At 39.8% G+C, this 12,584-nt stretch overlaps 1 protein-coding gene and 1 pseudogene across 6 annotated transcripts in view; one reads left to right on the top strand and one right to left on the bottom strand.

Moving 5' to 3' along the window:
* Positions 1-12,584, bottom strand: part of ELMO1 (engulfment and cell motility 1) — a 573,930-nt gene that overhangs the window by 485,284 nt on the left and 76,062 nt on the right. The window lies entirely within an intron of this gene.
* On the top strand, positions 11,652-12,149 carry LOC120360900 (small ribosomal subunit protein eS10-like; annotated as a pseudogene).

The raw sequence follows: 12,584 nt of genomic DNA, 5'->3' as shown, positions 1-12,584 counted from the left end.
GACTTCTTTGTTTTCAAAACCTTTAACAGAAAGGAAAATAACTTGTAGGTTCTAGAAAGCATACTTTAACGCTTTAATTACAGCTTAACTTTTTTTTTTTTTTTTTTTTTTTTTTTCCGGAATACTTACCTTCTGTAATTAAGATAGGAAATATTCAACTCAAAACCAAATTTCTTCTTCTCATTTCACCGTCTTAAAATTGGCAAGTTTTGCTTGAGGAAGGAGAGCAAACTCAAGTGCTTTTGTGGACTCAGGTGCCGGTCAGCTAAGGATATTGGCTTTTCTATCACCATTGATAGAAAGATAACGCAAAAAGTAAATCCTATTGAAGGTGGGTCAGAAGCATCTTCTTAACAAAGCTCAGAATGTTTTTACAAACTCTTTGTGTCAAGGCCCTTGGAACCTGTTAACGATTCCTGGATGATGTCCAGAACGCCATTATACTTGACAGTCATGAATGACTGTCATAACTTGAAAGGTGAGAAACGCGAGTGGGCTTTTAGCTTTTGTCAAACAGAAAGCTTCTCGCCCCCACACGTTTCCATCTGAGCCTGCCGAGAATGGGAACGCAACAGCTGTTTTCCTGTCCATTCCCATCAACTAGAAAACACAGCCATCCCCTCTTACCGAAATAACTTCTAACACCGGGCCACGTCGACACTTTGCGTTTTAAATTCTATGATGCAGTCCTACATTCTTGAAGTGATCAAAGGCCGTAAAACTTCAGAGTGAAGGAGGGTCTTGCAAAAGGACAGCCGAAAATGAAAGAGGTTGTTTTGGTGAACACTTATTAATTCCCAAGCTAGCTGCAGGGGATCCTGCTGAAGGATGGCCAAGATAAGAGTAGACCCAGGAGCTTCCGAGCTCCACAGAGTCAGCTTTGTACCCAAGCTCCCTCTGGTTGGTGTGGGCCAACACCAAAGTCACCACAGGACAGAACGGGCAGCAGGACGCCTGCTCAACAGTGGACCTGAAAAGCTCTCCTGCCGGACAAAGCAGAAGAGAAGCCTTCTGCAACCCAGCATGGCCGAAGCACCAGCTCTCAAACACCAACTACTCATCTCAGTCATTCTTTCTTATGACCAAAACTTTGATCTTAGCCGTCATAGAAGTTCAAACCCAGGGTGAAGACAACACAGGAAAAAATGTGGCTTCTGAGGTGAAGTGGAGAGCTAAAGAACTAACCAACGCGTTAATCAATGCAGATGATCTGAAAAGTCTTCTTTTCCTGAATAGTAGACTCCTTTCTCTCAGTCACTTAATTATCCCAACTCACTACTTATCTTTTCAAGGCAGAGACATAGTAAAGTATCATAAGCACCATTCTCTCTCCTGTAGTGTCATAATATCAAATGTGTGCAGTGCTTTTAAGCTTCACAAGTATGAAAATGTAAAATGGCTAATACATATTGTATAACCTACTGAGGATTACAACCACTACACTGATAAATAAATATCTGATAGATGAATGCCCAGAGTAAGATTTCACTTCCAATCACCACTTACAGGGACCTCTTCCCCAAGGAGGTTCCCAAGTTTATTAAAATGTCCTAGAAGTTGTTTCTAAATTCTAAGTTGTTTCTAAAATCACATCATATTCAAAGGGACTGTGATGAGACAGGAAATTCGGAAAGAATGCCCTGATTTTTGTCCCTTGATTTCTATAGCATGTATTCTTCTACAGGACAAAGAGCCATATCCTTTTGGTAATCTCAAAAGAATATCCAGCACTTTTTTTCTTCAGAGTTAAATTATGGTACATACAATAAAAATAAAAAGTTTTAGTCATAATCATTTTATATCAGACTTTAGCATTAACTATTTCTCGCATGTTACGAAAACAACCCACCCTTTCAACATCCATATCACTTCATCACACTTGAGATCTCTGTGAGGAAGGTCAGCAAATATTGCTCTATAATCTCATTTTGCTAACAGGGGATTGAAGCAAAGGAGTTAAGATTCAGTTCAAAATGAGATCCATTCCAATCTCCCAACACCTAGCATTTAGAACAGGAGCACAAGCAAGACAAAGTTATAGAGTCACACATGAATCATTATTAGTAGAGATGGGGTTTCTCCATGTTATTCATCAATCACAGATAATAAATGTAACTCCTTTCTGCTGTTGCCAAACAGGATATCAGAATCACCAACACAGGAGTCAATCATAATTTATCATATTTCTCATAATTAATCATATTACCCCGGGTTAAGTAGATGTTTCTATTTGGAGAAGGAAGTCAGACTGAGAATCTCCTGTCCTCACACAATGAGCCTCTACCACAGAGGAAACTCAGCGCAGGCTTATTCGTCTGTAATCTCCCCCAGTAGCATGATCTCCCAACATGGTGCAGTTAGCCAGGCCAACTTCAGCAACAGCGTTCTCCAAACTCCTCTAAGGGAGAAAGATTCTTCATTCATTTCAAAAATATTAACAAAAGGCCTCTTCCCCTCAATCACTGAGTTTGGAGATTCTGAGACAAGAGTACGATAAACCCAGGATGCATTCTTATTCTCAGAAATCAGATAACGGACTCAACAATTCGTTGACAACATGAACAAAAATATTACATGCTACTAAAATATACATAGTTTCATCGCATCAATAAAAGCAAAATCTCTCTACTGAGGATCTTGCAAGCCCAGTGTGTCCTGGCCTCTGCCTCATTCTCTGTCCCCCACCAGTTCCTCCTGGCTCGCTCTCTTCTGCTCATACCTGACTTCTTCAAGTTCCCCAGACACACCACACTGTCATTCCTCTGCTGTTCCTGAACTTCCCACAGCTGACTTGCTCACTGTATTTGGGACTCAGACCAAATGTCATCTCCTCAGGGAAGCCTTTCCTAGATAACCTAATGCCAGTCAAATTGGCACACACACATGCCCAGTCATCCCTCACTCTCTCTCTCCCACTCACTCCTTCACTCACTGCATCACTACCTTGCAATGCTACACACTGGCCTTTGTGTTTAGTGTCCCAAGTCCACTCTGGAGTGTAAAATCTATAAAGATTATAAATGTTTTCTTCACCATTTTATCTGTGGTCACATATTACGTTATCCATGAATGTCTGATGAGTGAATAAGTGAATGGAGGAAGAAACGGGTCAGATTGGGAGGGCACCACTGATTTCTTAGACACTTTAAGAAAATTCTTCAAGAATACAGTGAAAAATAACAGGCTACAGGTACAACTCAGTGTGTGACACGGAAGACTATAGAAGACTACAAAAGAAAGAATAGGTTAATTAAGCATAGTGCAAATTAAGTATCACCAGGATACAGTAGGAAAAATGGGTGGGCATAAGACCAGCCACAGTTATGGAATCAGAATGCTCTAAGCCCCTACCAGAAATAAACAAAACAAACAACAACAACAACAAAACAAATGAAAATCCCTGGGAACAATAACTCAAATGGGGTAATTCATATGAAATTATTTTATAGCATATAAAATAAGTATATATCAAGCATATATTACCTCCTCCTATCTTTCTCTCCCCACTAATATCCACTGCAGACATCAAAAACAATCATGGATAATAAATGTAACTCCTTTCTGCTATTGCCAAATGGGACATCAGAATCACCAATATGAAAGTCAATTATAATTTTTTAAAGCATCTTAGCAAAGCAGGCAAATTAGGAATGGCAGAAAACTTCCCTCCTAAAGGATCTCTACAAAAAGTCTATAGCAGGCATCCCCAAACTACAGCTCCACGGGCCGCATGTGGCCCCCTGAGGCCATTTATCCGGCCCCCCCGCCGCACTTCAGGAAGGGGCACCTCTTTCATTGGTGGTCAGTGAGAGGAGCACAGTATGCGGCGGCCCTCCAACGGTCTGAGGGACAGTGAACTGGCCCCCTGTGTAAAAAGTCTGGGGACGCCTGGTCTATAGCAATCATCATGCTCAAAGCTTGACGGTGAACCATCAACCTTTCTCTTTAAAATCAAAACAAGGCAAGGAAGTCAAATATCACTACCTCTATTCAATACCATACTGGAGATCTCATTCTAAACATTATAAGAATGGCAAATTTTTCATTATTCAGATGATATTATTGTCTATCAGAAACTATTAGGATTAATAAGACTTTATCAAGGTTTCTGAGTATAAATCAGTATATTAAAGTGATTAGCATTTCTATACACCAGGAACAAAGCATCAGAAAGAACCATCTCTTAAACATACATTTTATGATAATAATAAAACAAGAAGATACTGTTGAAGTGCAGAAAATGATTCTTCACAATATGGAGCTTTGGCATGCTAAGTGCTTTGAAAATTGAAAAGCCTCAGAATCAAGGTTTCTCTCTGACCTGCTCTCACCTCCCTGTCACTGATCTTCTTGCCTAAAGCACCAGGAGGGATTCTCTTTGGAATTTCTAATTCTCTTTGGAATATCTCCACCTAGGAGAAGAAGAGCAGAGACTGTAAGTCATCACCACATCCATATAGACTTTTCATCTTCTCCTAAGGGCAGCTCTCATAAATTACCTGGGAGGCTTGATCTGCATAAGATGACGTTTGTTCACAGTGAAGTTCTATCCCTCACCTTCCTGACACCTCCCTCAGAGCTCCGGAGAACTTTGTTACTTACTTCCGCACTCCCTATTTCCTCTCTCTCCTATATAGAAGGGTATATAAGCATCCGGACTCCACTGGGTTATTGGCAAATCATTCTCATGTGATTCCCTCCAATGTGAACATTAAATACATTTGTATGCCCTTCTCATCTTTTCATTAGCATTTTGTCAGTATATTTTCAGCAAACCTACAGGGAATGAAGAGGGAAGCTTTCCCTCTTGGCCCCTGCAATACTTAGGAATATATGAAACAAAATTGCACAAGATATTTCTGTATAAATTAATAAAAGTCATTGAAAAATATTAACGAACACCAAAATAAATGGATAAACATACAAAGTTTAAGAATGAGAGAGCCCAATGTTATAAAGATGTTAACAAGGTTATGTAACAATTATTGTCTGGAGAAGGACTTCCACCCATATGGAAGCTTGATATGTGCCAAAAGTGACAGTGTAGACCAGTGACTGGGGGAGGCAGGAGGGATGAATATCCCTTATCTGTAATACTTGGGACTGGAAGTGTTTTGGATTTCAGATTCTTTCAGGTGTTGTAGTATTTGCATTATACCTACTGGCTGAATATCCCTAATTCAAAAATCCGAAATCCAAAATGCTTCCATGAGCATTTCCTTTGAGTGTCATGTCAGCACTCAAAAAAATCTACATCTTGAAGCATTTCAGATTTTGGATTTTCAGATTAGGAATGCTCAATCTGTATTTAATAAGTGGCATTGGGACAATGTAGGGGGCAAAATGCAATCAGCCTCTACTTTACAATCTACATTAAACAAAACAATTCCAGAGATTGACTATTTGAATGAAAAAGAAAAACAGACATCTCAGAAAATCTTAGTATATAAGAATATCCTAATAACCAAAGGGTAAGAAGGATTTCTTAGGCAAGCTATACATAGCCCAACCCATAAAAAAAGAGACTAACTCATCTACAATATAATTAAGAAGTTCTGTTTATTTTATTTATTATTTTTTTTTGAGACGAAGTTTCACTCGTTACCCGGGCTGGAGTGCAATGGCGCGATCTCGGCTCACCGCAACCTCCGCCTCCTGGGTTCAGGCAATTCTCCTACCTCAGTCTCCTGAGTAGCTGGGATTACAGGCACGCACCACCATGCCCAGCTAACTTTTTGTATTTTTAGTAGAGATGGGGTTTTACCATGTTGACCAGGATGGTCTCGATCTCTTGACCTTGTGATCCACCCGCCTCGGCCTCCCAAAGTGCTGGGATTACAGGCTTGAGCCACCGCGCCCAACCAGAAGTTCAGTTTATTTAAAACAAAAACAAAAACAAAAACAAACAAACAAAAAAAGGTTTGATAAGAAAAAAAATTTAATAAGAAAAAAATTGAAGCCATATATTGAGAAGATATCTTCAATGCTATGGCCAGAAAATGCCCTGAAATACCGTGTTTTGACATGCCGAACTAAAGGAGTAGCCTCAAGCTCTCCCTCTGACTTCCTTGCCAATGACCGGTCTCTCTGACCCTCCTTACTCTCCAAAGCACCAGGACTGGCTCTCTCTGTAAGTTCCCTTACCTGATTGAGAAAACTTCTAAAAGAAATGCAATTGCCTCAAAACCCTCTCCCTAGGAATCTCATTAAATAACCAGGAAAGATTAACCAACAGAGACTAGAAGCCTCTATGCTCAGGACACCATGCCCAGTTAGCCTCTGCCTCTGCTCTCTGGGAAGGAATTCAAAGGAAAGGCCTGGAAGACTGTTATCTGCATAATATGACCTTTGTTCACAATGGGGATCTGTCCTTACCTTCCTGTAACTTGTCTGCAGCTACTATTTGTCCTTAGGTCCCATTCAGAGTCCAAAGAGAATCATTTCCAAACCACTGGTGTGCTTTTTAAGCCCATTCATTTACGGCTCTCCACCTCCTTCTCCCCAATGAAAAGGAAATTTAAGCATCAACCATCTGCTCCTTTCTTGAGTTTTCATGTGTTGTATGGCTCCCGTGTTTAAGCATATTAATGAATTTGTTATGTTTTTCTCTTGTTGATCTGTATTTTGTTATAAAGGTGTGGGCTGTGGCTCTTATGATGGGGAGAAAAGGATCACCCCCTTTCTGCCTCTACAATAACATCTATAATGAACAAAGATTTAGCACACAAAATATATAAAGAACTCCAATGAACCAATACAAAAAGGACACGCAACCCAAAAGCCATATCCACGCATTTCATGAAAAAACAAGAAGGTCAATAAACCTATAAAAAGACGGCTAACTTCACTAGTAATGAGAGGTATGCAGAGACCCCCAGGCTGATACCACTTTACACCCAAAAGACTAGAAAATGTATACAATCTGACAATCCCCCAAGTGTTGGCAAGTATGTGGAACAACAGGAAGGTTTTCTTTTTTTTTTTTTTGAGACAGAGTTTCACTGTTTTTGCCCAGCCTGGAGTACAATGGCACCGTGTCAGCTCACTGTAGCCTCCACCTCCCAGGTTCAAGTGATTCTCCTGCCTCAGCCTCCCGAGTAGCTGGGATTACAGGCATGTACCACCATGCTCAACTAATTTTGTATTTTTAGTAGAGATGGGGTTTCTCCATGTTGGTCAGGCTGGTCTCGAACTCCTGACTTCAGGTGATAGGCCCACCTCAGCCTCCCAAAGTGCTGGGATTACAGGCGTAAGCCACCATGCCCGGCCAGCAACAGGAACTTTCACGTACCCCTGGTGAGAGTTAAAATTGGTACAACTACTTTGGAAACAAATTAGCATTGCCCAGTAAAATTTTAGGAGTGTGTAGCCTTCAACACAGCATCTCCTTTCCTGCATATACATCCTGGAAAAACTCTTGCTCATCTACACTAAGGCAGATGGACAAAAATATTCACAACATCCTCCCAATAGCAAGAAAATGGAAGCAACTCAAATAAATGTCTCTCTCTCCTGAGAAAAATTAACTGTCCCATATTCATAAAATGGACTATACTCTGAAGAGTAAAAGTGAATTACATCTACATGGGTGAACTACATTCTTACAGGTGAATTTCAGAAACATAATGTTAATGTTGAACAAGCCACTGAAAAATTCAGAGAGAATCATTCCATTTTTATAAAGTGGCAAAAACTATTATTGACATTTGTGTAACCCTAAAATAAAACAAAGAAATTACTAATAAAATATTCAGGACAATCTTACTTGAGTTAGGGAGGAGAATGGCATCAGGCTTCAAAAGTACTGGTAGTGTTCTATTTCTTAGGCTGCATGATGGGTACATGGATATTCATCTTATAATTCTTATCTAAACAGTACATAGACTTTCTAATGCCTCATTTGCTTATATGGCATACTCAATAAAAGTTTAACATTTCATTATAATCTATTATGAAATACTTAGTTTTAGCTTTCATTTACTTGAAAACTTACTTCCGTGCAACACCAAAGTTAAGCACAGTAACAAAATGGGGGGCGGGGGGAGTTCCTTCAGTAATAAACATCAAAGTACATATATATATTTCAATTGGCTATGTCTTAGGAAACTCCAAACAATGTGGAGTAATCTATGATCTGCTAATGAACACTTCTTTTCTTTCCTAAGGAAGTCAAGTGCACATTTTCTACTAAGGTAGAGTTTAATAACTTCCAGATTGAATAGCACAAGATAACTGCAGTCTCTCCTGGTGCTCCTAATTAGTGGCCTGTTTCTTATTCGTGGCCTGAAATTCCCTCTTCTCACTCATCCTCTGCATTTAGTCATCACTACCTTGATGAGTTGCAAAGAGCAGCCGATTTCCTTTGCTAGCGGTGTGATTATTTAGCAGCTCCAAGGAGATGATGTGGTTGGGGGAGATTGGTTCAGAGAAAAATCAGGAAGCAACTGAGATGTAGACTCAAAAATACCTTCTCTCCATGTCCCTGTTACTAAAACTAATAACCAATAACTGTCAAAGATAAAATCCTGAAATGACTTAAATTGCTACAAATACTGCTGGTAATTACCATTTAGTCATTCTTTTGACCTTTTGCAGTGAATATGTGATGAACATTACCTCTGCTCAGTTTCAGTTAAAAAGAAGATAGCACAGTTCCAAAACTCTCATTTATTATAAAGAATCTAGTCTTGCCCCATATTTTAAAAATAAGGAAACTAACCTAAAAAAGTTAAGTGACTGAGGCATTTAAAATATGAAGAATGAAAACCATAACCTCTGAGGTCAGACGGCCTGGGCTGGAACCCTGGATCTAACACTAGCCAGGTGACTCTGGGCAAATCACTTAACCTTGCCAGGCCTCAGTTTCCCCATCTGTAAAATGGGAGTTACACCACTATACCTCACAGGGTTGCTGAGATGATTAAATGATTGCAGTGAGTCCCTGGTACATAATAAATGTTCAACAAATGATCATTACTATTTTCTAAGTTCAGAAAGCCAGGCAGATCAAAATAAAATTTTCCAGGCATTTATCTTTTTATCTCTCCTTAACTTACACATCTCACTTTTAAAGTTATAGCAATTTAATAATGAGTGCTTTTTATAACTTGGAATTATGCTAATAAAATTTTCTCTCCTTCCCAAGGCTAACAGAAACATATGCAAGTGTATTTCAAACTAGTAAAAATGGAATAATTTCATAAACAACCGTCACCCTACTTTCTGCCAGTCCCTTCAATCTAGTTTACATATTTAAAGAGAATTTTCCACTGTATTTCTAAATTAATCCCTCACTCCTTAGGGGACCTGTCAGTTGGTACTTCTCAGAACACTTTTTCATCATTATCTATCTTTCCAACCTGGCATGGAGCAGAAGGGAACAATTATCATGAGATAACATCTCTTCCAGTCAGACAGGCTCTTAATGATGGTAAATGAAACTAGAACCAACACTGTATCCTGAGGCTTCTAAGAGGAAGAGCCAGACTCCCAGGGCTGGTGCAGAAGTGGCACTTGTGCTGTGTCATCTACAGGGAAACATCACCCAGGCAGGTAAATGGTTCCGCCTGATATCCTGTCCCACTGTCTGCCTTGAGAGTCAGCATTTAATGGTATAGCAGAAGATGGAATCAGATGTAACGCTGAAGATGGCGCTAGTGGAGACTGCTTCTGGGAAAGGCGCACTTACCCTAAAGTGAAAAGCAAATTATTTCTCCAATCCAATATGCTAAAGTGGTAAGTAGTTCAATCAATTTATGCTTTTGCAGTAAATCCCTCTCTGTTGAGTATTTTGCTTTATTTTTCCATTAAAAGAATTCCAAAGCAGCCAGGTGTGGTGGCTCACACCCATAATACCAGAACTTTGGGAGGCTGAGGTGGGTAGATCACCTGAGGTCGGGAGTTTGAGACCAGCCTGGCCAACATGTTGAAACCCTTGTCTCTACTAAAAATAAAAATAAAAAAATTTAGCCAGGTGTCAGGGTGCATGCCTGTAATCCCCGCTACTTAGGAGGCTGAGGCAGGAGAATAGCTTGAACCCAGGAGGTGGAGGCTGCGGTGAGCCGAGATCATGCCACTGCACTACAGCCTGGATGACAGAGCGAGACTTCATCTCCACAAAAAAAAGAAAAAGAAAGGAATTCCAAAGCTTATTTGTTTGTGGTGCTATTTTAACTTTAGCAGTGCTTTCTTCTAAACAACTCAATATATTATCATAAACGCTTAATGGCTGTGCAAACAATTTGCACTCACTTTAAGCCAACACAACTACTATGGAAGTTCAAAATAGAACCAATTCGTAATTCTCCATTCTTTTCCTTCCCTGCTGCCTCAGGAGGCCTACTCTGAGCTCAACAAAGGCTCATGTTTAAGGCACCAGCAAAGCAGGAACACCCAATCAATGAGAAAATAAAACATAATTTGTTACTTAATACTTCTAAAAACACACTGAAGTCATCATTATGGGAAAAATGTACAGTGTTGGACTTCCTTATTTATTTTATTATTGCTTCTCATTTTAATTAGAGATAGGGAGTGGGCACCATGCATGAAGTTCCCAAAATGCTAACGTGGCCATAGCTCAGCTTCAGTCTGCTTTTCCCAAGAGCTCTAGTTTATTACACCCTGAGAGCATATTTAAAATATTTTACAACAGTACCGGGTGCACAGTGATCTATCCGAATGGATGCTGCCTCTAACAGACCAGTATGCCAGTGCATCCTAGCTGAATATCAGCTCAGGGTCACCCAAGTATCCACATGGAAGGAAGGAGAGGGGAGGTTGAGGCTTTTCTGTTGTTATGCAACCAACCTGTCTAACTGTATCAGCATCCAGTTCTCATTTCTTCATGTTGTCTAAGAATTAATAACTTTTTTTGAAATCTTGCTAAAAGCTATATATGCTATATCCAATGTATCATTACTGCTTGCCAGATTAAAAAATAATATAGTTTTTGGGAGGCCGAGGCAGGTGGATCACAAGGTCAAGAGATCGAGACCATCCTAGTCAACACGGTGAAACCCCGTCTCTACTAAAAATACAAAAAATTAGCTAGGCATGGTGGTGCGTGCCTGTAATCCCAGCTACTCAGGAGGCTGAGGCAGGAGAATTGCCTGAACCCAGCAATTCTCAGGAGGCAGAGGTTGCGGTGAGCCGAGATCGTGGTGCCATTGTACCCAGCCTGGGTAACAAGAGCAAAATTCCATCTTAAAAAAAAAATATATATATATATATATATGTTATATATATATTATATATGTTATATATATATTATATATATATGTTATATATATGTTATATATGTTATATATATATATTATATATATATGTTATATATATATGTTATATATATATATATATTATATATATAGTTGTTTAAATAAATCTCTTAACTCCACAAAGTAATTTTTGGCTCTTTGTTCCCATCTTCCTGATTCCTCTAATATTTCCTCTCCCTAGAAGCAACACAGTGCTCAAGAGAAGGTATAATCAATTGTATTATAGCGTATTAGACTTCCATTGCTAAACACTTGCTAATTGAAAAAAGAAAAAGAAAATATTTCTGTTTTTATAATCTAGTAAACAAATATTAAATGGTTCCTAACCAAAAACGACTGATTTGAGCCCCAGCCCCTGACCCTACAGCTGCCAAGATGTTGATGCCTAAGAAGAACAGGATTGCCATTTATGAACTCCTTTTTAAGGAAGGAGTCATTGTGGAAAAAGAAGGACGTCCACACGCCTAAGCACCTGGAGCTGGCAGACAAGAATGTGCCCAACCTTCACGTCATGGAGACCATGCAGTCTCTCAAGTCCTGAGGCTATGTGAAGGAACAGTTTGCCTGGAGACATTTCTACTGGTGCCTTACCAATGAGGGTATCCACCATCTCTGTGATTACCTTCATCTGCCCCCTGAGATTATGCCTGCCACCCTACACCACAGCTGTCCAGAGATTGGCAGACCTTAGCCTAAAGGTATGGAGGGTGAGTGACCTGCAAGACTCACAAGAGGGGAAGCCAACAGAGATCCCTAGAGACAAAGTACTGTACTCCCTGATGCTGACAATAAAGCTGAGGCTGGGGCTGGGGCAGCAACCGAATTCCAGTTTAGAGATGGGTTTGGTGTGGATGTGGTCAGCCACCTCAGTAAAACTGAAGAGGATTATTTTGGACTGAATAAACTTACAGCTAAAAAAAACTTAACAACAACAATAAAACATTGATTTTTACAGCCCTTGAAGGAAGAGATGAATCAATTCAGTTAGTTAGTAAGGTTTAGAATTACACCTTTGGTCACAGACCTGATCTAGTGGCACTGTTTTTAAACATTTTTCTAAACTGCTTTTGCAAAACCAGGACAGTGAAAGAAATCTGACATACCCAACTCCATCTTCCTTCAAACCCCATGAGCTAACTGCCCTGCACAGTCCTGGGCATAGAGGAAGCTAACTGTGGGAGGGGACTGAATTCTGCTAAGACCTGCATAGATAAGTGATAACCAGCTATTGTTCCCTAGCTTGTTTACTGCTCAGGAGTCATGTTGCCAGAAGCTAAAAGATTTATGACTTCTCTAAATTGTTTGTAT

This window comes from Saimiri boliviensis, chromosome 10, assembly GCF_048565385.1.
Source record: "Saimiri boliviensis isolate mSaiBol1 chromosome 10, mSaiBol1.pri, whole genome shotgun sequence".
Lineage (NCBI taxonomy): Eukaryota > Metazoa > Chordata > Mammalia > Primates > Cebidae > Saimiri > Saimiri boliviensis.
The sequence above is the reverse complement of the archived record's forward strand: the minus strand, read 5'-3'. Positions and strand labels throughout refer to the sequence as shown.